Below are 24643 nucleotides of genomic sequence, written 5' to 3' on the forward strand. Positions count from 1 at the left end.
CGGTGTAGGAGTTTGTTATGATTTGTGCCAGCCAAGTGAGTTGATGAAAAATATTAGAATTACATATCGGAGAGAAAGAAGGAGGTGTAACAGGAGTGTAGGTATAGAAATCTGTTATTACCTGGTTTTGCTGACTTCATCAACGAATTTAAAATGTGTCGGTGTTTACAAAGACAGTTTGAATTAGAAGAACAGCCAAGTTTCGTACTTGGCAATCGAAAGAGAGAAAAAGATCGTACTTACTGATTGCATTCTGATTTACTAGCATTTGATGTCACTATAGAATTTATAATTAATTGTGAGGATATATGTTATGAGGTGAAAGTATTTTCGTATTTCCTTTTCCAAAAGATATGTTTGTCAAAGTACTACAAAAAAAATTGTAGGTAAGTCCATTAACAATATCTGGTGTACGGCTTGGTATTTCTTGGAGATAAATATGTAGGAATAAGTGAGGCAAGTGAAAGATTGCGTGAAAAAGAAAGGATTTTGCACGTTTCGTACGTAATGTATACAAGATACTGTTTGAGTTTTCTTTGGAAGCTGAGAAAGGCAAATTGATGCAACCAATACAGCTCGTGTGGGTAAAAAAGTAAGAATGACTGATTTGCTCACAAGATGGTATGACATATTAATGAATTTGTTAGGCAAATGAGCCTTTAGAGAGTGGAAGTTTACTAATTATTGTACTTTTTGTGACTAGGTAATGACCTCTCATTATTTTGATAGAAAAAGATTTGGAAAGGCACCGTAAGCAAGAGAAGTCTTCTCGTCTCTGAGTGTTCTAATGTGTAGCCTTCAACGGAAAAAATTGCAACTTTATTGCCTAAGTGCTGTTCGTAGCCAAACACAGGTTATGTACTATTAAAACCTCCTAGCAAATTATCTACCATCAAAAGTAGCTTCAGAGCTATAGAATCAGTGGTGCATCTACCATCAAAAGTTGTTTCAGAGCCATAGAATCAGTGGTGTCCATCTAGAACCTCATGTTAAAATATAAGAGTGCCAATTTGGTTACCAATACTTATCTTATTTCAGGTTTGAATATTTTAATATAGTGAAAGTTAACAATTCGATACTTTATCCTGAAAAAGTTTGGTTTTATTCCACACATTTGAGCCTTAATTCAAGGAGAGAATTTGGACCCTTGCACCTGAAGACTCATGGAACATCAAAGCCAGATTAATCAAAGAAATATTATTATAAGGTTTTTAAGCATTGCCTGCTAAGGGAATATATTTATTGAGGTTCTCAAGCATTGTCTGCTAAGGGAATGTTTGAAACAATCAGAGTCAGTTGTATTTCTTATAACATCGAGCCAGCTGGGCTACTCTTGCTTGCTATTGGGGAAAGCTGTTGTCTGTGTACATATGTATTTGCTCATGAGGTTGAATTTACAGGAAATGACTGCATTCACCACCATTCCATTCGTTATTTTCCATGCTTATCAGTGACCACTGAAATGTTTTCATCGATAAGCTCTTTCAAAGTATCTTGTATGATGTTGGGCTAGATAAGGTGGAAGTTCTTCATATTAGTAAAATTAGACATTGCAGTATTTCCACTGAGTTTTATTATAATAAAATCAGTGGAAATATTGCAATGTCTAATTTTACTAATAACTCTTTCAAAGCCTTAAGTGGGATCCTTGGTATGGTTTCTTCATAAAATATTAACCCTTACTACTACTTGTCGACGTTTAACTAACTAATATGTTTAATAAGTCTTCAAAGGATAAGTGAGGATATATTCCTATAACAGCCAATTTACATCACATATCTGGTACACTCATTAGTTTCTTGGGAGTTCAATCCCATACGTAGCTTTTATTAATTTTTTCATGCTCCATCCATTGAACTGTCACTAATGAGTACATACGTTCAAAAAATCAATTAGGTATAATATCATCAACACTTATAATCATGCATGACTAGATATCTCATTCCAATACTTACTGTTAGAAGTGATCTACTCATTAAGGTTGACGTAGTTCTTTGTAACATACATGGTTATTCCATTTATTCCAGAACCATTGTCTCCCTGCCCTTGCTTGTTACTCAAAATCCTTACCTTAATCACTGTTGTCAGCATTTCAAGCTTGATATACACTTCATCTACATCATTTATATCTAATTCATCTCCTGCAAAAATTCCCTCACCTCACCTATCAGGTCTAGCAATTCCTACTTCCTTTTCCTCTGTCAATATTATCTATACATTCCTGTGTACCTCTATTCTTATCCTCCTTCTGGGTCAAAAATACCAGTTCCATGGCAAACCTTACTCCATGTATCTTAACCAGACTTCTATTTGCACTTTGGTACTATGATTTTCCCTTTAATTCTCCTCTTTTTATTTATTCCAAGGATTATCTCTGTCTCATCTATCTCGCTCCAATCTGCATCACTAGAGATATATTTTAACATGCATAGCTGCAACGTATGTAATGAGAAACAGTCTATGAGAATGTTCATGTCACAAAGGCAAATTTCTTAATAGATTTATGAAATTGGAGTGGATGTAAGGGAAATTGCTTCTATAATCACTTCATAAATAGAACATGGTATGATAAAATTCTGTGGCGAAGTCGTATTATTGCATTTATGATAATGGAAGCACATACGTTAATTATAAGTGAGTGATGTCAGTGTGGTGATTTAGAGATTACTTGGTACAGCATTCAAAAGGATATCCCCCAGAAGAAGGTAGTAAAAAAATAACTTAATAACTTACTGCGGCGCCATGTAACAACATAATTCCATTGAAAACCCATATCCCAAAAAGACAGTTGCAATGAAGGAGTCATCATGATGGAATCCTTATGCTTTGCATTTGATACAAATAAATTCTTTAAATGCTATATAAATAACTGTATCTTTGTACCGTGACGGATCCATGGGGGGTTGGGAGGCTATGGAGGGTATCCAATTTACTCCCCTTGGGTATCCAATTTACACTAGATAGAATGGTGGTTTATTGCCCACCCCCACTTCAGCTGGAATTTTAACCTCACCTAGCCCACCCCCTTATCCCTATCGTGGATCCACTTCTGTCTTTGTATAATTTAGTACTCTGCTAAATATTTAAAACATGTTCAATGAAAGCTTCTTATTTTGTGGTCAGAGAATAAAAGAAAATGTCTATCACAATATATAGTATAGTATTCATAAACACCACTGAGAGTTGAAATTTAATGCTTTCATTCTGATTAGATATGTTTTTCAACAGATTTAAAAATTTACAAATTGAACCCAGCAACTTTAATATCTTTGCACCCCATCTCATTTCCTTAAATCTTAAAGACAATACAAGCCTTTGCTGTTGATTAGATATGAAGTTAGTTACGTTAGCACTTAAAACTTATTCTCACACAAGGTTTGCAAAAATAGTTTTTACATAAAGAATAGATCCCCCATCATAAGCTATGAGCCAAAAAGAGTTGCAAAATTTTGTTACAGATGCATACTGTCATAACAACATGCAGCCTACTTGTAAAGTATGTAAGGTTTGCTGCAAACTGTACATTTATTTAATAATTGGATGGCATGAGCCCTTGAAGTAACTGTGGTAGGGTTATGCATAAGTTATTCAAACTTTATTCATTCTTCTCTAATTTTAATTTTAGACTGTGAAGTTATGTTCATAATCAGTGATTTCTGAACACCCATTCAATTTTATGATGGCAATGAATACATTCTCAATGGCATTACCATAAAGACTCACAGTCATCCCTATTACAGTATCAACTACACTATTGAGAGCAAGTATCAAAATATGTTTCACTTTATACTTCAATGGTAAGGGCTACTTGGTGTCATGCAATAGGTTTTCATCTCTCTAATGAAGAAATTTAAACTTAGTTCTGTCCCTTATTGAAAATTTATTTGCCAGAGATAGAGATTATGGATTTCATGAAGCATATTGCTTATCAACAGTATATATATAGTCATAAATAAGATGAGATAATTTAAAGTTATGAAATATCTGCTGCTAGCTGACAATTATATGGCTCAATTCTTTTCGTGTCTGTTACACGAGTGCCACATGGCTGAATATACCTCCTTATTGTGAACATTTTAATAAAACTGAAAATGCTTCTATAAAAACACAAAAATCATTAAAGGAATCACCAAGAATTAATCATAACAATGACATCATTGTGACAGGAGCCTCGTTATCGTTTTAATGAACACTGATGAATTTTTCTATTAGACGATGGTTGGTTATAAATTCTGTTATTTAAATTATGGCCATGGTGAGTACTTTGAAAACGGGAAAGGCTTTGATTATTCACAACTAACAAGTTGTTCCTAATTCCGTAGGGAACGCAGAGATTATGATAAATTAGCATAGGGGCCATACTAACGCTTAGAAGATATATCTTACTGCAAAAGTATGATTAAAATTTATCGTCATTATGATTACATTGTAGCCTCAAAATGTTCGTAAAATCGCTCAGGTGGCCTACTCAATAGAAAACCATTTCGATTGGTTTAACAATACAAATGAGAATCTTCGTTCTCGTTTAATAAGCACAAACAAGGTTAATTTACCACTATTTCTTGCAAAGGGACTCCACCTTGATTCAATCCATTCACAAATAGTCATTCATTATCTCCGTGTAATTTATGGTTTACACGTATAGCAGCACTCATTCAAATTAACGCTTGTACTTGCCAAATATTCATAATTCGAGGCGAGTATTTCTATTTTAATGACACACTGATGATTGACCATAAGATCGTCAACGATTAAAACCGAAAATATTGGCGTCATCTTCGTTTTAAAAGCTGACCATCACTTCAAAACAAACGTAAACAAACCTTTTACCATACTTCAACTCGATTTTTCAATTTTGACTTTCGTCTGTTTCACTTTTCGCGATCAATTGTTGGTATGAGAATTACAGTAGCTGCGCTTTCCTCTCGTTAAAGTTCCCATCAGCCAACCGGCGGTAGGATTTGCTTTATAAAACACAACCTCTCGTTAAACTCCACGTTACCGTAATCTCCACGTTAGTTAACGTGAGGTTTAACCAGACATTATAAAACCGGCCCATAATGTGTCAGTAAACAGGACGAAATACAGCGGCGTCAACAGTAACCAAAGCAATAGACGAAGGAGGATTAGGAGGTTCAACTTTGGAATATGAAATAGGCAGGGTAATAAAGTTTAATATGAATGTATCTATGTTAGCGTAAATTTTGCACGATCAACCTATTAAAATGAAAAATATGCACGCGGAAAAAATAATTCCCCTGTCTATGTCACTTGTTAATAAAATCGTTCAGTCAAAGTTCCGAAAACAAATTCCGGCAACATATCAGGTTCGACAAAGCAAACCACTGCGTCAAAAATTCACGCACTTTTGTGGGAATCGGGAACTCTCTCAAAGAGGTCCCTATCGGAAAAATCCAGCATCGGAAAACGCTTAGCATGCAATCACTCTAAAAGAAGAACATTCGGAAGACTCCGACCTCGTAAATTGGTCGAAAATGCTCGGTGAAATCATATTTTACGCACGAGTATTTACGGAATACGACACACTCAACGGTTCGCGAAGAGCCGTTTCATAAAGGAGACGATATCGAAGCGGAGTTTTGTCGTCCGTGAACGAAAACGCTGAAACACGGTTTTGGAGAACTAAAAATGTAGTATCTGACCTCAATAAACTTACGAAATTTTGCATGAATAAGAAAGACAGGAGAATCCGTCGAGAATCAGCATTTAGAGACTACGAAAATGCTCAAAGGGTACCTACATGCATTCCTACATACTATCATTTTCAGCATCTCCAGGAATATAAAAATCTTAATGTTGCATTCGCAGAGTGGCCTCGTAAAGCGATAAATAGCCGTTTAAAACCTGTATAGCTAATGCTGCAAATAATTAAACGAATCCTATTTTCTCATACCTTGGAATTCTCACAAAAATATAACAAAATATGCTTCCTATACATGAATATTATTCTGGATGTAATTATGCGTACCTTTAAAATTGCATGTCGTGCTTTAAAACTACGTAAAATTCATTATAAACTATATTTAAGGCCAAAGTGGTCATCCAAATCATCAATTAAATGTATTCAGAACAGGGCCTTTGCTTAAAAAAAATACATTTCATATCCATTAAAATACTATCTGATGACATTTTCATGATTAGATAATCCTGCATAAAATAACTTAAAAGAAATATCCTGAAGGGTATATACAAAGTAGAAGTCATAGGAACATACGTAATCGTAGATTCTCTAAGATGTACCACTTCATAAATGGCTCATTCTGGTAAACAGTACCGCAGGTTTTAATGGATACTTGAGAAGTTTCTAATGGAAGCTACTAATTACTAGCATTACTAGCATTCCATCACTTTTTCAGTTATAAAATTTCTTCAGAAAACTTTTACGTGCTATGAACTTTCACGTCAATATTACAATAATGGTTATTATCCGCTGTTTTGAAGGCCATTTTTGCAGCTATCTATGAATGCATATGATTAGGTCATCGCTATTGAATCGTTAGGTCAAGAGTATTCCGTTATGGCAATATGTGGCGACCAAAAATGCCATGGTAGTTAAGACTTTCCCTGATCTATATTTTATACGCTTAAACATCCATTATATCAGCCACTGCGATAAGAATAGGCTTGAAATTTTTCAAGAATGTACCGGGATTTTTAAATTAATAGCGTGGTTTTAACGCTGAGTAATATTTATTACACTCATTGTACAGATATAAATGTTACATCAATTAAGTAACAACTCAAACAGTTTTGTTTGCTGGCAAAAATGCGTTGGTGCATCCTCTACAATCCGTTACAAAGAGCTTGTAGCAAAGATGGTAACTAGTGAATAGAAAGATTTTTTTGTTTTACAATTTGCAAAGAGGGAATATGTATTTACTGTGCAACGCGCGTACCGTATTCAGTTTTGTTGTTATCTTCCTAGTAATGACAACATCCGTGACTTCACCACCAGCTGTGTTTTCCGAATTAAGGAATAAGATTGAAGTAACCGCTGCAATAATTACTTTAGAGACACTAGTCAACGTTTGGGAAAAAATCTCATATCGCATTGACGTCAGCCGTGTGACGAATGGTGTTCACACTGAACTCTAGCACACAATTATGTAAAATTGTTTGTGTTTATGTTTCGGTTGAGGAGTGATTTATAGCCGAAAGTTTAGTTTAATATTTATTAGAAAGCTTTAAAACCACTGTATTCATTTTGAAACACCCAGTATCACCACGCATATCACTAATACAACAGAATTTTAATTTTCATTGAAACTCATTTCATAATTGAGTTTTAATTTTAACATATAAAATAAGTAAAGAAAAAGTTGGCTTCGTCACACTTTTCGACCATTAATTATCCCAAAAGAGTATACGCTACGATTTGATTTTCTTTCCATGGCACAGGTGTTTTTAATGCAGTAATTACGTTGATTAATGGCGTCCGTAAAACAGGAATCCCCTTAAAAACTTTCTCTCGCGATCTTCTTCCACAGATGTCTCGCTTCCTTTATAATCTATTCATAAAAAGTTTACAAATTAAATACGATAAATATATTTTCTTGCCCTTATGAAAATAGGTAAGCACCCATAATGCAGTAAATATGTATCCGTTTCGCGCTTTTAATTACAATTCATAAAGTAGAAGCTCGACTAATTCAGGCAGAAGAAAGGTAATTATTTACCACAAAAGTAACATTACGAGTTTTCATACTCTCCCGGAAATTTCCATATATTGGTCGTACATACGATCGCATTTCATGTCCTTTTAATGGGTTCCAATTGAAAAGAAATGAAATAATTTACAACGTCGTTTTCCTAAAATGAAGTACTACAGCTATTTATTGAAATAGACACTTTTCTGATACATTCTCTTCGTCACCCGATAAACACAGCAAAAAAAATGGGATTAAACTTATTCTGTATCAGCAACTAAAGGAATGACTTATATTATGGAGAGAACAAATACCGTGTGAGCAGATAAGCCTTAGCTTCATGCGAACAAATATGCTGACTTCGAAAACCTTCAGACCTCATTCGATCGATTATTTTCAGAAAATTCTAATAGTAGCGTTATCTTCATATTACGAAATAATGTCTGTATTTACAAGCCAAATTCGAATAAGATCTTGATATTGATACATTAAAAATCAACAGGCTTGTCCTGGTATTTGAAGCGTAGACTATGAACTTTATTTGTTCAACTTTGCAACAAGTAATCGGCTAACCCATTCATGTAGTCATGAGAATTGAATTAATACTAGTTAATTACCTATGAACTCTATGCGAAGATATTTTCCAACATTTATGACGCTTTCGATGAAAATAATAACGATAGAGGCCCAATTTAGTACATTCAAGGATACACTTTCAGATTTTTTGTAAATGTCACAGAAAAATCTTAGTGCTTACTCGTACACTCAGTGATTCAACCACAAGATTCCACGCCAATACGTAAACTGTCAAAGATTTTGCTAAACTAACTGCAAATTTGGCGTCAGCGGATCAAACACATCGCATACATCAGACAAGGATGAAGTTAAAATACTATACGTACCGTGCTCAGAGGATGAAAAACATTCTGAAATTCCCAAGTTCAAGTAACTATTGCACACTTGGTAGTTTGATTATTAAAATTTCTCATTCTATCCATGAGTTGATTTAATCAATTCCAATTACGGAACAAACAAGTACACAAATTTTTCGAATTAACTTGCGAATACAAATTTAATTTAACCCTAATACAATTTTTTGCATTCACGTAATAGTCAGTTGCGAATTGCCTGGTTATCAATTGCCGCGGTTACATGACGTCTTGGTAACGAATTGCGCGTAAACGAGATGTCGATTACGGAATAACGCTTACGTATAGACGCGATACAAACCCGAAAGTTTGTTTAGACAGATATGGATAAGCCTACTCCATAGCCCAGATTGCCTTATGACTATGTGGTAAGTTTTGCCTTTGGCTAAATGTGGAATTATAATTTGTTGGTAAGCGAAACAATTTTATGCCCGTGTAGTTTGCATGTGGGAACCCACTTGCATGCTGGTGATTGATCATCCCCTGCCAAACACCCCATAGGTGGCTGGCATAACTAGGAATTAAGGTTAGGGGGGTTTTAGGAGCAGCGAATACTGGGTGGAATGGAATACCGGAGGTCGTCTTTATTTCACAAGGGACTTTAGGACTAGATACTCCTCTCTTACAGTTAACTTGTTTGACAATCACATACATCCATGCCCTGGATGGTGGTCAAAACACCCAGGCGGGATTCGAACCCGCGACCTATAGGTTAGCAGTCGGGGACTTTACCCCGGCGCCACCGAGGTCGGCATGGGAGAGGCCCTTCCCGAGAAAAAATTTTTAGATAAATGGTTCAAAATGGTGAGTTTTACGGATATTTTATTAATACTTATACTATTCTATAAGTGACATGAATTCATTTAAGTAAAATGAGTTATATTTTAAAATTTCTCTGAGTTCTGGGGGGAGGGGGCTTAAAAAAATGTCAGTTCCTTTCCTTCGTCCATCTCTTACCTCGAGAAGTTTTTTTTGTACGGTTACGTCCGAAAGATTCAGTACTATCACGTGTTCAGTTAATTGAGGTATTTAATCAGCCCATGGGTACTACACTACAAGATTAATTGGACCCCTTTCACGAAGAAAATATGAGAGAGCGTGAAGAGCTAAAGTCACTTTTAAAGGTTTTAGGACAAGGTTTTTACGCCGTCAACACCGACGCGGGGATTTTATGCACTCTTTACCGCTGGGACATCCTCTTTTGCAAATCTATAACCTTCAAAATGAAGCCATCCGTGAAAAAGATACGTTAGCCCTTGCCCAATTCCTGAATTTTGTACGACTCATTACCATACAAAAGGACAAAAATCAATTGCAGTGAACTTACGATGACAAGAAAAGTTAATTAAATCAAAACTAGTGAACGAGCTGAAAAAATATGAGCATAGTATCCCACAACGGAGAGCCGATCCTTCAGACTTCACGACATAAAAAGCAAATGCTCTCAACTAGGCCACCGTAGCTACTGCTTACAATACCGACGGAATATAGAAACAAACAGTGAAAATTGGGGCAAGTACGCAATAACTAAGAACGAAGAGATCACTATTTCCAGCATAAAATCGAGATAGCAATAGGGTGGTTTCCTATTATTTTTTATTGCCTAAATCGAAAGATTATTACTCCTGGAGTACGTATTTCACGCTTTTAGATTTTTAAATGACAATATCTATTTTTCGCGATTAAATGAATGGTGAAATATTTCAAGCACGCGAGAACGCGACGGGTAAGTATGAATGCCGGGAAATCTCTCCATGTGACGTATTTCTCGTTCCCGCTGCCGCCCTGTGAGGTGACCTTTAGGGAGGCTTGAGCGCTGATACGACGCAGGCTACTAGCGGGTAGCTGAGTACCCTGCTAGCTGGTAGCGCTTGGCTTAAATAAGGATTATTAATATCTTATTAAACGAAGAAAACTTTCCGACCTTAGCCAGTTTTAATAAGTGATTATTAAGACATGTTTCCCTGAGCTCTGCGCCTCATGCATGCATTGGTAATCTCAGACGATGTATAACTCCTATCTACTCGTATAGAAACTAGGTCCCTGTGACGTCACGTGGAGTGGCATCGCGTGGGCGCCAATCTGGCCGTTTTCAAATGAGGATAAAAATGAACCATTGCCATTCGTCTAAACCGGTATTTCTAAAACGAATTAATTTGTATATTATGAATACACTAATGGTGGGTAACGAATCGCAATCAATGCCTTTCGTTTTCTTTGATGAAGGAAACTACCCTATTTCCAGCATTAAAGTAACATATCTCTCTGATTGCGTATATATTCACTCACAAACGAAATATATGCAGTGTGTATCCAATGGTGTAGCCAAAAATTTCGTTCGGAGGGGGGTGCGAAATCAAGGGGGAAAATTATTTAAAATCAGAGTACTAAATAGAGTACTTCATAGTAAGGGTACTAGGTTTTAAACTAATTAAAACACTTTTCATGATCGAAAAAACTTCATTTATCAGAGAAATCTTTTGTAAATTCATGATTTTTCAATGTTTTGTTTTGTTTTATGGAGAAAAATAATTGTGATTTATGTTTCCAAGGGGTCCGCAACCTCCGGACTTCTCTCCTCGCTGCGTCACTGCGCGTAGCTAAAGACAACAATAGGAGTGAGGGAAACTAGATTTCCTTGAGAATCTAAAGTAGGGGCAGAAACTTCTGTCCTAAAAGTTTTGAAAGTGACTGTACTTCGTGGTGTTGGAACGTTATGCTATAACTTAAAACTTTCCTTGCGGTACATTACCAGTGGATCCATTTCCTATTAACTTCTCAGAAATTCCAAATCTTCGTCCTCTTCCCTAACTCTCCATATCACCATTAATTTTCTCCTATGTTAACCAATGTTTCCGGTTTGCGACACATACAATGAACGACCGCGGTCACTCCCCTCGTCAGACACCTACCTTTCCTTCCAATAACACACTTGCCTTTGAATATAACTGTAGTTCACCCTCAGAGGTAGCCGCTCATGTATGAACCGAATCGATGTTATTCATTTTATTGCATCCAATTAAATTTCCTCTACTTCGGCATCCTTCTACCCAGTTCCTGAGTAAGGGAGTTTCTTTGACGAAATCATTACACTACATAAATGCGTAGTTTCCAGTTGTAATATGTGCTGTTTAGAAATAACAGCCGTCGACGAAAATATCCTCTCATTATAAATAATTTTATAAATTGAAAAATTTTAAAAAACGTTTTTCTTGCCGACTTAAAATAAGAAAATAAATTTCTATGTCCATATATGAGTCTTGATATGAATTGTTACTCAAATGGTGACATACCATATGAAAATCATTACGACCAAAACGAAAAACGTTGGGCGCATGCGGAAATGCATACAGAAAGCAGATAAATATGCATTGTCATCAAGATCTGAGCTAGATATAAAGGTTCCATGCTCTAGCTAGTCGTTAAGTGTGCTAAAATTGAGTTACAAAATTCCACAACAGACAGACAGGCGCTGTCAACGTCTTTATACCACTTAAGAAAGTAAGTTAAGAAAAAAATTGTAAAAAGGAATAAGTCATAACCAACAATGTAGGCAGGCCATTGACAATATTTTGAATTAATGTTTTCACGAGCAATTTGGGTAGAACTGAGGACATATTTGTGCAAATTAATGATTTTCTATTACCTAATGATTCGAATAATAACTATAACAGTTAACGCTATTATTATAACGAATAGTGATTAATCTTAAACTGGCCTAAAAAAATTAGAAATAGAAAATACAGAAGTTCCTTATCCTACATACCCGCATGACTGTTAGACTGATCTATGAACAAGCCAACAATGTATTGGAATTGTGATTAAGTCAAGGAAACTTGTGAAACAGGAAATAATAATATTCATTTCCATTACTTCTGAAGTTATTGAGGCGTTGGTCAAAATTTAAAAAATCCTAAATTTCTTTATATCAATCATCTGAAGCCAATTATAGAAGTGCTCACGTAGCCATGCTTAGGAGAGATATATATTGTCCATCTTAGCGGGACATGAAGCCGCAACCTTCGGTTAACCAAGCGAAGTTATTACCCTTTCCCCCACAAAGGCAGACGGTCTTCAGATCCAATGGAACCGAATACAAGATTTTAACGCGAATCCTGTCAGGTGAGGTAGAAAAGTGAGAGGTGGACTCAGACAAGCATTATACCAACAGTGTGGGACGACAGAGTCCCGGTACGAGGATGCGGGCCCTAATTGGAGTTATAACGAGGATGACTGTTGAGATAAGGTGGCGGGATACAGTGGAAGCCGTAACCAAGGCCAGAATGTGTGGACGATCCTGATGCGTGGGAGTTTTGGGAGATGAGAGCTTCATTCTATTCTAGTTTCCTTGACTGTCCTTGAAGCCACAAACCGAATCAAGCCTCTCCCACCCCCCGCTCTCTTTCGTGAGAAAAATATCTTCATTAAAATTTGATGTTTTCCGGGTGTATATTTTGATTAATACTTTCTCGGGTTTTCCTCCGGGTGTGGTGCTGGGGTTAATTCTCCCAACGTTTCAACGGCTGAGTCTACCATCGTCTTCAGGGGGAATATTCTTTACCGTACTTAATTAATCATTCATATCCTTGGTTGCCTCTATTGTTGTGTACGAATGAAGCGATTAATAATGACATTCCAGACACTGATTAGTTGGAAGCTTTTATCTCTATTTATGCTCTTCTCCTTGCTATGAATTTTACTTAAGAAAAATATGTTATTCGTCAAAACTTTCGCGGGTACTCGTCATTTGAATAAAAATCTTTTGGGCTATGTTGCCACGTCAAATTTTTGGTGGCCCCAGCGTTTCCCGAACGATGCTGGTCACTTTCTCAAGGGATTCTGGAGAGATGGGAATTTAAAATACTAATTAAAGTTATCCTCCCGCTCCCCTCCCCCACCACCAGAGACGAATACCTTTATTATATATGAATTTAAATTCCTACCTCTTCAGAATCCCTTTAGAAAGCGACCAGCATCGGTCGGGAAACGTTGGGGACACCCAAAAATTGACGCGGCGACATAGCCCAAAAGTTTTTTATTCAACAAAAATATGTTAATAAGATTGGAGGGAAGGGGAGAGTGGGAGGAGAAATTTAATCAGTATCAGTCACCGGTAGAAGTAACAATGCTAAGAAACCTGGGTTAAGTCTATCAAACAAAAATTGTGAACCTTACGAAGTGTAATATGAGCCTGTATTTTGCATAGTAGAATGGTTAAAGAGCATTAATATAATGGGTAAGAGAGCTCATTAGTTTCCACTCGAGCCTTATGCCATTCATGGCTGCAGATTCGTACAAACAAATTACCTCGTGAAAGGCGTATGTGGTCTACCATTAGTCTATTAAACTGTTTGGATTCTATTATGAATTCGTTAAAGAATTTAACCCTTTATAACCCAATGTTGCTTCTAAGCAACTTCAAAAATGTTTAAACTTTCAGCTCTATTTAGGAGATATCTAAACTAAATATTGTTTTGTAGTGTAAATTTTAATGACGAAATATTAATCTGCCAGGATATTCTAATTGAGTGAAACAGTTTCAAGTTCTCAAAATTAAAAATCTTGAAATTTGATTTCTCCCAGAAACAGCTCTGGATTAGAAAGGGTTAATACGAGAAATCAGGTGCAAAAGCAATTTACTCTAATGGATTGTGATCAAGAGCATGTCAAACAGAGCAACTTAGAGAGTTCAAAGAGTTCACTGATGCTGCCGCATAATTTTTATTTTGATAGAGCGAAAAGTAGTACAACAGTTCTCAGGAAGACGTTCTCAGTCGTCGACACACCAAAAAAAACTAATACAGCTTAAATATGGTTTACTAAATGACCCAGGTAAATTTTAAAAGACCTCGGTTTTCATATCGTCTAATTATTGGCAGCAAATTAAAAAAAATCCACAAAAAGGAACTTTTATTGATTTAACTGCAATTTTTTCAGATATTTCATGATTTTTAAGACACACGAAATAACCTCACTTTCCAGGCCTTACAGAATTGTAAACACCGTGTTGTATCTTATTTAAATTCTTCAGTGTTAAATGACTTTAGTTTTTCAACGTGTGTTATACCACTTAAGTAAGTGGAGTTGGAGTAAAAAGACGGTAAAGAGGCAAATGAAAAATGCAGGCGAGAGCATTAGGCATGCGAAAAGTGGGGAGTTGGAACGAGGGCTCGCGAAGGAAAGTGAAAACAGATGAGGGCGGGATAATGAGTTCGCCAGGCCGCGAATGCCCCACGCGAGAAGGAATTTCCGCCTCTTTTTTTAATTTTTTTAAAGCGGACTGGAAGGGAGTTTTCCCGGAGAAAATTATGCATTCTTCGAATGATTTAGATTCTAGGCAACATACTCCCTTTCTCCGTAAGCTCCTGATGACAGACTGGGTCTTTTAATTTGTTACTACGGATGTACATGTAAATTTGTCCTTTTTCTACGAATGAGCAATGATAAATAATAATGTCAACCCTTTTGTAGCGAATAGTCAGCAAAGCATCGTATTTATTTTGTAAACTAAAGTAAGTTTAATCAAATTGACACAATTTTGGAAAAATTGACAAATTATTCACAGCAACCATCGTTTATTGCTTAATAGGTATAAAGCACATGCTTGATCTTTCGAACCTCTGCAGCCGTAAAATTGAAATAAATAAGAATAAAAATTTCTTCAGTTTCCCTTCCAGCTTGAAAATGTACACTAAAATTACATATTCATGATTATCTCTATGAAATGGGGTAATAAAAGTATTTATATGTATATATAACATAAATAACCCTAGGATGGGCAGTATCAGAACACACACGAAAAAGAATATAAACTCACACTCACTAAATTTTCGGTGGCATTACCACCTTCCTCGGAGTTAGGTAATATATATACAGTGGATAAAAGAGTCCTTACGATTCCACTTAAATACATTATATTATAAATGGCCGCAGATTTGTAAAAGAAATACCTCGTCAAACCGCATTGTTGGCCTGCCATTAGCTTATCAAATTTGTTTTTTTTTTAATTATGTTTTAATTTAATAATTGAAGAATATATGCGGGATTTCAAGTGCAACAGCCAATTTAATATAACCACATGTAATCAATAACGTAGATTGGAGTCACAACAATGTATCCTTATAACATGCAAGGAGGAAGTTTTCGATTCTTCGATGTAACGTAACCCGTAACCCTCCAATCAGCCCTCTATCCTTTAGTCTAAGCGTCCCCTGCATAAAAGCTCCCAATTAATCATTTCTGCATGTCCAACATGATAGCTATCTATTACTCAGCCATACTTGTTGAGGTTGAGATACAATTTTGCCAAATGATCACATACCCCTGCACTAGACATATATCATATCTTTAATTATATACTAATTTTATATTATAATAAATTAATAAAGAATGAGAGTTCATTACGACAGTATTTTATGCTTCACAATTTTAAAATAAGCAAAGAAAGTAAAAGAAAAATATTTACAGTGTGCAATCAAAATTTGCCGTGGAAATGCATTAACTTTTTATCATAAAAAATATGAGCAGGTTAGCGAAAAAATCGAAATTATGATTGGAAATAAATCTGTTATAAAATACATTTTATTAAAGATCATAATACTGAAATAACACGAAATAAGGGATTGGCGAAGAGTGGGGAAAGTGTCGGGAGAATAAAATAAAGAAGGATTGGACGAAATGAAAAGATAAACGACCCCGAAGCGGCGAGAAGAAAGGCTGTGAGAAAAATTTGATCAGGGAACGAGAGGCACTTTTGCTCGCCTTCTTCGAAATTCGCGCCCTCCTTTGATAAAAGTTCTAAGATTTCCCAAGAGCTCGTATTCAATTGACTGGGAAGAATTTTTTGGGACTACGTAAAAAACTATCGAGATAAGCGGATTTTTTTTCCAGGGACCAGTGTTTTTTTTTTTAGGGTGTACCCCGAATGTGTGAAAATGACAATTGCCAGTGGATTAGTTTGGAGGTAGCTCAACCATAACATATCCCTATCAAGTCAAACGTTGGTAGTTCAAAGGTGACAAATTTGGGACTACGGAAAAGCCCTTTCTATAAGAATGGGAAATAGATTTCTTCCTGGGAACTACAAATGTAATCAACCTTTTCATGGATGTATTGGTTGGCATTATGGAACAAAAAGTTACTCACTATCCATAAGTTATACCATAAGCTCTCATTTCGGGCAATTTTCAATATGAAATACCTTTGTATCATATATCCAGTAAGACATTTTGGGAAGCACTAAATGGTAAAGGCAAATTTATACTTGATCATGTTCATCTGATGAATGCTAGGGATAAGCATTTGGGATAAAATCATATCGTAATAACCTCATATATATTTAAGGCATTATCATAAACCTGGAACCGGCAGAAATGATGACTTTGGACCTTTAGAAGTTTAACAGGTGGGTATCGGGTTCGTATGGTGGCTATAGTGTTTGCTTCCCACCCGGCGGGCTCGGGCTCAAATCCCGGCAGTGGATGAGAATTTTCAGAGACTGCCCGATCCCAGCTTGAGTGTTGTGTGGAGGACATTTCAAGCGCAACACTTCGTCCGTCGGATGGGACGTTAAGCCGTGGTCCCCTTGGCGCCTTTCATTAAGAGTAGGCTAATGCCGACGCCGGGTTTCTTTCCACCCTTCCTTCCATACCCTCCCTTCATGGCGTAAATGATCTCAACTGTCGGTCGCCTCCTCCAAATACAATACCAGTGTAACAGGTACTAGAGGAAAGAACTGGGTCCTATACCCTGAAAATAGGAAAACTCATACAACTGTGGATTATTTTGGGAAGAACACTACCATCACCTATCCCAATCAAGTTGGTAGTTCAATCGTGACTAACAGTGCTGCAGCTTGCGTTTGCAAGTTGAAGTGAGGTGGCGGTCTCCGAGTCCAATTCATTGTATACACCATTATCCTGCCAAACACCATTGAGGTGGGTCGCGTAGTATTGTGTAGAGATAGATAATTGTACAAATTTGAGTACCAATAGATGACTTCCTGGCTTAAACACACAAGATATTTTAAGAGAATGATAAGCGCCACATAAAAGATAAGGGAATAAATAATGTACCAAATTCATGTTTTTTTTTGCTACCGAAAGGAATCATGTGAGATACAAAACAGAATAAATTCAGCCAATGGAAGTGCATGCCTTGAAAAACTGCTAACATCGAAACTATTATCCATCAGAACAAACTCAGAATTTACAAGACCAAAATAAGGCCTATCCTTCTTTATGGAGCTGAATCATGGGTAATCTACAAAAGAACAGAAAATAATTGTCTTTGAAAATAAAGTGTTAAGGACGTTTTTTGGACCAACTAGAGAGAATGGAAGCTGGAGAAGAAAACAAAAAAGAGAAATCAGGGACCTTTTCAACTCGCCAGACGTAGTAGCTAAATCTAAGAACCGCAGATTGCGATGGGCATAATAAGAAGAGAGCAAGAGGCCCTATTAAAACAATTCAGCTTATTAAAACCACTTGTCTGTTTCCACACACTTTTATTTACACCGTGCCATTATCAAGTACCTTGATAATGGCACAAGTTGCCGAAGCCATGGTCGGTGTAAATAAAAGTGTGTGGAAACAGACAAGTGGTTTTAATAAGCTGAATATCAAAGATTTCCACCGTATCACGCCGGACACTGTATCTTTTACTGTTAAAACAAGTCTGGGCAGAAAACCCTGATGGAAGACGACCACCAGGAAGATCGAGAAAAAGATCAACAGAAACATTTTTAATATTTTCACTCTGCTGAATAAAACCGAGTTTTTAGCAAGGATATTCATATTGAAGAAACAGTTTTAATATTTTCACTCTGCTGAATAAAACCGAGTTTTTAGCAAGGATTTTCATATCCAAGAAATATTTTTAATATTTTCACTCTGCTGAATAAAATCGAATTTATAACAAGGATATTCCTCTTTAAGTAAGTAAAGAAAAAGAGGATGAGGTGCTGATTGATATGGGGAAAATGGGAGTCAGTGAGGCGGATGCAGATGTTAGAAAGAGTTGGAGGCAGAAGAGTTGGCGAGGCTAAATACCATTTAGGGTATAAATAGCCATGGGATTGAGTGAATGTGAGTGATATGAAGAAGCGCATGTTAAACCAGTTTCAGTCAACACGTGAGAATTCAATTTCCACCCTTCCTCCCCTTAATTTATTTTCCCAACACTGCGCGAAATTTCAATGCAGTGTCTCCGCAGCCCCACATGCCCTCGAGGCTAATCCCTGACCAGCATGCAGACGTGCTTTCCACGAGCTGACCTCCAACACTCGCGACCCACGTGGGGTTCTTTTCCCTCGCACGGGGCCTACTCACCCATATACGTGAATTTTCCTTCCCTGCGGCCTCGTTAGTCCACCGTGCAGGGACTTGGGAAGGACAGCGGTGACAGCGGATTAAATTAAGCCGCAATATCACGTAGCGTTTTAAAAGCCTTGATGCGGAAGAATTTATTCATATAAGAGCTCCGAGGGAATATATTGGCGGGAAAATTCGCCATTTTGAATTATAAATGGCGGTAAATTTGTAAATAAATAATTAAGCCTATTGCTGTACGCAAGCAGAGCCTTATTAAAGTATCACGAAGTAGCATGAAGTTGCTAACTCTAATTACTTCGTTAAAAGAGAAAGTAAACCTAGCACACAGTATCACATGACCACACACTCATACGACACATTTCTAAAGAAGGAAATTAAGGTAATGAAAACCCCATAGCTATTCATAACGTAGTATTCATTTTGGTATCCATCCATATTTTGAACTCTTCTGATGAATAATTCCTCTAAACCTAGTTACTAAGTCTGCTCACACTGCTCAACTTTGAGACGCATACTTGTAAGCGAAACACACAGTATGATATGGTGATGATAATCAATTTTATCGTTCTAAAAATTTGTGCGATGCACTGGAGATAATAATGATAATTCACTATCTGCTAGAAAACTACGCTCCTTAACAAATTGTGCTTTCGATAAAATGTCATGGGGCTGCAAAAAATACGAATTACTAGACACGAAATATATAGAAGTGATTATAACTTGAAGCTGCGACAAGGGTCCAAATGCTCAAACGCCGACATATCCTAAAATTGCCCGAGTCACTAAAAACCAGGTCGGTGAAGAGAAGATCGCAGTCCGCTTTCCCGGCAGCTGCTCTCTCGTTCTTGCCGCCGGAGCGGAGGACCGTAATCAAATTGTAATCCGAGTTAGTATGAAGGTTTTCACTGGTAACAACCTGCTGAGAGCAAGGGCTAATTAGCAAGAACCAGTGGCGTATAAAGAGTCTTTGTCGTTCTCAGCAAACAGAAAAGACTTCTGATCATCAAGAAAGGTACTATAATTATGGAATTTTAATGCGCTTACACTTGCACTCGCGTTTTTTAAGTGAATCTATTTTTTTTATCAATTTTCGAGCTTAGCGATATCAACTGTCGACTCCCACTCAAAGAAACCAATTATTTTTTTCTAAAATATTGTAAAACACAGCAGTAACACGCTTTATCAGTCAAGAAGATAAAATTATGCTAATCAAAACCATCTACTCCAAAATATCAAACGCAGGTTACTAATTATAGTTCATATTTAAATCCTTTGCCCTCTTTTTTCCTTTGAATTTTCTTCACAACCTGCTTTTATTCTCATACAAATGAACCTGCACTCGGCGAATTGTATATTTACACTGAGGTCGAGCAGATATGCCAAACGAACTGTAACCTTTTTCGTTAATACCATGTAGACGTCATAAGCTTCAGTACCTACGAAATCGTCGTTTCTAAATTGGCGACTTCCTCCCTATAATTGGTGGCTTCCTTCCCAAATACTAATGCTCCAATAGTTTCTCACCGAACGAGTCTTCTAATTCCCTTAAGTTTTGCAGAAAACAGAATGTCCAGCAGTAAGTGCATACAGGCGTTTGGATTTCGTCTCCGAAAATCGAACACCTGCCGCAGATAAAAGTTTCAACAAGAATAACTACACTGCGCGTTAAGATAACTAGCTATGTAAATGGCAATAAGAAATGTTTTGATCGACTTAATTCGGAGAAGGCGATTCATGCTGCAACACGTGGTAAACGATTGGTCAAAAAATCCTGCAATAAAAAATAACAAATAAAGTCAAACCTCGATAAGAGAGAACTGGTTAAGTAAGAAACCTCAAAGGGTGAGACTAATTGTCAGTTCATTTTTATACGTGAAAGCCTCTATATGTGAGAATCTACGAACCTCTATAAATGAGATTTTTCTGGTCGACTTCAGATGGGGTAATGTCCTGTAGAAGAATCTAACCCATAAATGATTGACAAAATCCACGATGTGTCTTTACGTGAAAGACGAATCAAATTGCGCGATATATTTAAGGCCATAGGCATATTTCAATGCACAATTTCTTCAATTTTGCACGAAAATATTTGTGTGAAAAGAATCTCGGTAGGATGGCTGCCGCGTTTGATCACAGAGATCAAACATCAGATCAGTACAGAACATGAGATCAGAGATTACGTTTGATCATTAAACGCACTTGCATGGAAAACTCAGAGGCTAGTTTGGAGCTTTTTATTCGCCACCCTAAGGATTGTCTTCGTCGATTCATAGCTTTTGATGAAAAGTGGATTCATTTGTAGACTACAGGGACAAAAATGGGTAAAATAATGCAATTTAGAAGATGAACGAGCTCCAAAGGGGATCGGGTTGGTGTGGTCGCTAGAGTGTTGGCTTCCCACCCGGTGGGCCCGGGTTCAAATCCCGGCAGCGGCAGAGAATTTTCAGAGACTACCCGATCTCTGCTTTAATGTTGTGTGGAGGATATTTCAAGCGCAACACTCCGTCCGTCGGATGGGACGTTAAGCCGTGGTCCCCTTGGCGCCTTTCGTAAAGAGCAGGCTAATGCCGACGCCAGGTTTCTCTCCACCCTTCCTTACCTACCCTTCCCTCATGGCGCAAATTACCACAGCTGTCGGTCGCCTCCTCCAAATACCATACCATACACGAGCTCCAAAGAATGCGAAGATGGTGAAATGGACCCGTCAGTTCATGGTAACGATATAATGGGATGCATGCGGAATAATCTAAATCGATTACTTGGAAAAGGTAAAATCGATAACAGGCGTGTTGTACAATCGGTAATCGCCCAAATTAATGACCATTTTGAGGATTTCCGGAATTGTTTTCGTTTCAGTTTACGTAAGAGCAGAGAATGGTTCACTCAATAAAAAGCCTTGCTAAAATCAAATAACACCATAAGCGTGATCAGTCTGTTTTCGGTGGCGAGCCAAATGTCGTGCGTGACTTTGAGGAAGGCAGTCTGGGTACTAAAGCCTGTACGGAAGCCCCAATAATGAGGATCAAGTTTATCTTGCAATTTGAGATTTTCAAAAACTTGAGCATGAAATATTTTCTCCAGTGTTTTTGATAAGCTGCAGAGTATTGAGATCGAAAATCAGAGGGATTTTCGCGTTTACTGACCTTGCGTATAGGTGGGTCATTATCCTACAATCGTACAAAATTATGTCCATGGTCTACCATAAAAAAAAACAAAAACTGTTAAATCAAAAATAAAGCAGTATATTGTACACTTCTACTAATTTTAGAGACAAATTGGTAAAGGAAAAATTAAATTCCCCAAATTTAATGTCCACCGACTATGATTCGTCATGTCTGTGGGCAGTCCCACGTAGACTTTCGAAGAGGTGTTAATTTCGCCTACGAAATTTGAAAGGCTCAGGTAGAGTAGAGCGATATTTAAAGTGATAAGTGACTTGTATGAGATCATGGGCTGGCAAGAAAGGAACAGGCATTTGGGAATAGGCTACTACATTTTCAGGGTCATCGAAAATACATAAATCAAGTAAAGTGTGGCTGGACGAAGTTTGATGTGTTGCTGTGAAAGGGATAATTTGCAGGTTATTACTGAGGGTAAATTTGTGAATGTATCGTCTATCATGATTATCTTTAAGTAAATCAGAATTGAAGTCACCTACTATGACTGCATTTTTAAAAGTGCGGGAGAACCGGAGAAAGTCGTTCTCAAATACAGACTTAAAGCCAAATTTTGGGGGGGCGATAGATTAGATTTAGCATTAGTTTTTGCGAACAATACACTGCAGGAGAGGAGGCTAAAACTGAGACAGGAAAATCGTGACGAATAAATATACCAACTCCTCCCCCTATTTTACTGAGGCGATCGTGCCTCAACAGATGGCAATTTGGAATAGTCACAAATTCCTCCGGGATTTTCGGATTGAGACATGTTTCAATGAGACATATAATATCGTAAGAAGCATTTGAAAAATGAATACGAAATTCATCAATATGACCAAGTGGAGATTGACAGTCAACACAGCAAATTTTAACGCAGTTAGAAATATTTACCTCGCGCCCTCGGTGGTCACGGCGAATTAATTCTCATTTCAGCTGGTTGATGTCGATCTCGCACAAAATTGTAAGGCGCTCAGAACCATCATCTCCACCAACATGAATTGTTCCATGATCTCTGCATTCTATTCGGGTTTTCACCGCGTCCGTTGTGTTTTGGCGTCAACAGTTTCGCTGACATTGCAGTCAGCGTCTTCAGGTCTTAGGTGAGGCAACTCGGAAATTTTTCCTCCTTTTATTTTATGCCTATAAAAGGCGGAAAATTTTCCGAGTTACCTCATCAGGACTGTGACAGAGATAAAGACAAGAATAGCTATGGGAAAGGTAGTATTAAATAAGAAGGTATAAGGAAACCAAAGAGAAGGCCCTGGAAAGAAGGGGTTGGAGACAACTTGGATGTTTGGAACTTGCCAGTTGGCAGAGAACCAGTTGATGATGACGATGATAAGTTAAACAAATTTATCAAGAATTGTTGTGACTTTTAAACTGCTAATATGATCTGTTTGACTAAACCACTGTAAGAAGATGCTTCTGTAGAACGCCAGTAAGTACGCCCGCAGTTTTCCTTGCACATTTCATATTAATATATTTATCAAGAATTCTTTGCTATTAAGATGCAGATAGGATCGGTATGACTTGCGGCAGAATAACTATTCAAACCTCTAAAGGTCTGGTTTCGCGATAAATGAACACGTACGAGCTAATTTATGTTTGCGTAAACGATTTTTGTGGACCGGAACGGAACATGGGAATAGAACAACAGGAATACATGAACCACACTAGAAATTAGAAAAATTATATTCCAAGTATTTTCACAAGTGGCGCGGTTACAGAGCAAATTTTCGTGTTCATTCACGCGTCCATATATTTAAACTCTAACTCGCACGGATTAATGCATCGTATAACCAGGTCTTAAGGATGAGTAGTTTAGTGAAGATGATGAGCCGGGCGCGTTGGATTTGTGGCGTGTCAGTTTAAGGGGGAAACCCAGGGCAGGCTTCTCGGCGGAAACCCCGTCCCTTCAGGCAGTAACAAACTCACTCTCCCCGCATCGATTCCCGAGGAAAGAGATGTGGACGAATATAAAGTTTTCCCCGCAGTTCACGTGTCAAGGTCGAACGTGTCTTCCCCACGAGATGACCTGGGCGACCTTGAAAATTTTTGCAACCCCTGTCTGCCGAGAGCACTCATATATGGGGGCGGGCTTTAAAAAAATTCATCGATCATTCACCCACACTATATTTCAAAGCCACCGTTCCGCTTTCTCGGGGTTCATTTAATATTTCTGCCTTAGGGATGCGAGATACTGCAGTGTATACAGCGAAAGCAATTTTCCTAGCATGTTTAATGTGAAACGTGCTTCAATTTACCGTATTAATATTCTATAATTTCACACACTTAAGTATTCTCGATGACTTCCTTAATTATCAGGTTACATATGAGCCAAATAACTTTCAAAAATAGCTTTGAACTTATTTCTTGAAGGTAGAGAGCAAAGGTAAATTATTTCGGGAGGTTAAGAGAACTTTTGCGCTTTAAATTGCGCCTATAGGTAAATGCTTTTATGATTACTAATGATATTTATTGATTGAATAAAAAATATGATTAAAAATATATTTTTAAAAAGCACGCATTTTCAGAAACAGAATAAAATGCAAGACGAA

The sequence above is a fragment of the Ischnura elegans genome, chromosome 9, assembly GCF_921293095.1.
Source record: "Ischnura elegans chromosome 9, ioIscEleg1.1, whole genome shotgun sequence".
Classification (NCBI taxonomy): domain Eukaryota; kingdom Metazoa; phylum Arthropoda; class Insecta; order Odonata; family Coenagrionidae; genus Ischnura; species Ischnura elegans.